A 3,620-nucleotide genomic window follows, 5' to 3' on the forward strand; every position below is an offset into this window, starting at 1 on the left:
CTAAAACGACGAATGCAAAGAGGAAGACGAAGGCAAAGAAAGGTTTGGAAATACTACTGAATTTATTTACTATTTACACACATAAGCAAAAAGCAAGCAGTCACGTTTATTTACAACACATAAGACGCAGGTGACACAGTGCAAATACTAGCTTATCCAGACTTAATTAAATACCCAGGGACAAGACACACAGAACAAACTCACGTACACAAGAAGGGTGGAGGAAAGGAATGAATGCTGGGAGGAGGAATGGGAAGGTTCAGCTGGGGCAGATGGTTCGGGCTTGATCCCGCACGGGACGTCGGCTGGACCTCGACGGCCACCGATGCCACCGCTATCTGGTCCCCGCGGGGTAACGGGTTTGAGCTGCCTGGTGGAGTCAACGCTGCTTGTGGAGCCAAAGCTGCTTCTCTGGCTCACCTCAGGGCGCGTCTGCCGTCTCTGGCGCAACTGCTGGTAATTGACCTTGAACCTTCTCTCTCTTGGCCCTGGTGTCTCCTCACCACCGACAACTCAACGCAACCAACGTAACCACTGACCACTCGACGCCACCACTTCTCACCACCGACTTCTTACCGCAACCAACGCAACCACTGACCCTCCACTGACGACCAACTGATGACTCACTCACTTGCTTCTTGCGTGCGCGCCTTTTATAGCGCCTCCAGCGATCAAGCCGCCGGCCTTCAGGACACGCCCATCGGTGTGCTCACCTCGGCCCTGGTTGGTCATGCGACCCTCTGGCTCACTCCTCCCCTCTATGACGAGGTGGAGACATGCCTTTCTTCTCCGACCCTGCCTCGTGGTCAATGGCGGTTTTGGAGGGGAGGTAATTGGCAATCGAGGGTTGGCAATCACGAGAGGGGATGTAAAAGGAAATGGAGATTTTGGGGATGGGAATGAAAGGGGATCTATTCTCTTTCACTGGTGCAATGGAGTACTTCAATTAATGGGAGACACAGCCTTACCCTAAAACACAGAATAAGAGATAACTATCAAACAGGGGTATTCTATTATTTGGCTGACGTGTATGCTTGTGGACTAATTATGGGATGCCCTTTCACCTTTACACAGCTCCGGAGGCAGGGGGGTGCAGAATAAACAATAATAATAATTTACACAATCAAAAAATATATACAGTCCTCATATCCGCAACAATATGTTACAGCAGATGTCGATGATGAAGGTGAAGAATCCCCTGGTGTTTCAAGAGAAAGACCAATATTAATAATAAATTAAGGACTTTGCAATCGGTGATTTTTGCAGACTTCATTAAACTTATCAATTTGTAACATTCATCTAAACACAACAGGTGACAAAATAAAAAAATGTAAACAATAAACCTGACTTTCATACGAGTACTTGCTTGCACATGGGCCCAGGCCCTTTTTGTTGCGTTGTTTGTAGCTCTAATTTTTTTTTTCTATTTTGCAATTCTAAGAACAGGATTTGGGTATCAGTAAAAGTGTATTGATGTCGATTGACAGGAGTCATTCAACGGCCACCTAGCCTTGCACAGCCAATCCATGCTAAGCATTAATTCATACTTGCTTTGTCTCGTCCTTTATCGAATCGAATAAAGAATCAGTCACGGCGGAGCCAGTGGCAAATGCGAGGTGAGACAGAGGCGGAGAAGACACAGAACCACCAGATTGGGGAGCGGGAACAGACCCGACTTCCAGTCTTGGACTGAGTGAAAACACCTACACAGTTGGAGGGGATGAAAACGAGAATGGCAGATGATAACAGGCTAAAGGATAGAGGGAAAAAGAGAGGTGAAGGAGAGAAGGAGGATGAGGATGATGAGGACCATTGAAAACTCGAAGGAGAGATCGCAAACAAAAGAGTGGAGATGAGAGTGACAACATTTGGGGAAAGACCACATTCGCACAAGTGAATTGATCGCTCGATTCTAAGGATACTTCCGGGTCTGGCCAGAACATTTCCACGTGTGTGTTGTGATGCTTTGCAGAGTGAGAAGAGGCCGTCAGATTCACTCGCAAGGGAAGTATGGGATCATACCGACCCACCTCGATCTTCATGTACCCTCAACTGGATGGAGGTACATCACCTGAAAGCACATTCTAGAGGAGCTATAAGAGTCCCGTGGATATAAAAGAGTGTGGTGCCATCACCCATATTGACTGCTTTCCCGTACCTCCACACCTTTTTGCTGTCGCTGCATCTACTTGGATTCATATGTACGGTCAAAATGCCCGCACGCCCAAATGAACATTCAGCCGTTTCCGGGACGTTGCACACTGCGGTGTCTTTCGACATGATGGTCGCCTTCTTGTTGCTGGCAGAAATTATGCCATCGTGCCATTGTTTGACATGAACGGGCGTGCTGCACTACGGTCCTTCTCTGGCCATACCAGAGTGGTCCACGTGGTGTAATTTTTAGCAGGTGGTCTAAAGGTTTTATCAGCCTCTGATGATAATTCTGTTTGTATCTGGGACATTGCTACATCTGCAACGCTTGGGGTGTTTGCTGAGCACTCCGACTACGTTCGCACAGCATGTGGCAGTCGTTTCAACAGCAACCTCTTTCTCACAGGATCGTATGACCATCCGGTATGCATTTTTGATTCTCGAGAAGGAAAAACCATGCTGACCGTTGACCATAGACATCCGGTGGAAAGTGTGCTTTTGCATCCCTCGGAAGGCATCTTTATCTCTGCAGGTGGGCGCCATGTAAAGGTGTGGGATACCAAACTGGGTGGCCGGTTGCTTACTTGCATCCGTGAACACCACAAGACCGTGACAAAACTGGCACTTAACGGGGCAGAAAATCGCCTTCTCGTATCTTCATTGGACAGGCACGTCAAGGTCTACGACACTGCAAACGACAAGATCCTGCACAGTTTTGACTATCCGGCCTCTGTGCTCAGTGCGGCCATCTCGGCCGACGATGCTTCACTCAGTGCGGAACAAGATAGAAAACAAACCGACAGACGAAAATGCTAGTTGGGAGAACCAATGAAGCACTCAAGAGATTAGTACCGAAATCATCCTCATTAAAGGAACTCGACATCGTGAGCTTTCAGCAGCATTGCTCATAGAAGAAAAAAACAATCAGAAAACAACATTGCAAGAAGAGCAAATCAGCCCAAACAGACAGAGACAGGCACCACCATGGAAACGGAGGGAAGAAGCACAAAGGGAGCAACTGGGAAAAGAAACGGGACAAATACAGCAATTTATAAGGGAAATTGAAGCCCAAAGCTAATGAGAATCCCAAAAAAAATTTATCGGAAATAAAGACAGAGTATCGGAACAAACTCAAAAAAATAGACATGATCGCAAGAAACATAAATAAATAAAACGATGACGAAGTCAACATAGGGATTAAACAGAACCGCATGTTTGAAAATAACCCACAAACTAGGGAAACAAAAGTGAAACGTGTCAAATCCCCCTGAGAAAGATAAACTTGAAAATTTCGGGAAAGGAATCTACGAGGACTCAATAGAACACACAAAAGAGGTGGATTGGATCCAAAATGAATGAAATGAATGAATGAATGATCGTTTTAAGGCCATTTTAAGGCCATTACTATTGTTTTTTGTACTGTTATTCTTGTGTGATCTTAATACAATACTTGTTTGTTGGTAACAATT

At 46.0% G+C, this 3,620-nt stretch overlaps 1 pseudogene; it reads left to right on the forward strand.

Moving 5' to 3' along the window:
* Positions 1-2,010: 2,010 nt before the first annotated feature.
* On the forward strand, positions 2,011-2,967 carry LOC137425812 (U3 small nucleolar RNA-associated protein 15 homolog pseudogene; annotated as a pseudogene).
* Positions 2,968-3,620: the final 653 nt, after the last annotated feature.

Source organism: Myxine glutinosa, chromosome 4 (assembly GCF_964187855.1).
Source record: "Myxine glutinosa chromosome 4, kmMyxGlut1.1, whole genome shotgun sequence".
NCBI classification, from domain to species: domain Eukaryota; kingdom Metazoa; phylum Chordata; class Myxini; order Myxiniformes; family Myxinidae; genus Myxine; species Myxine glutinosa.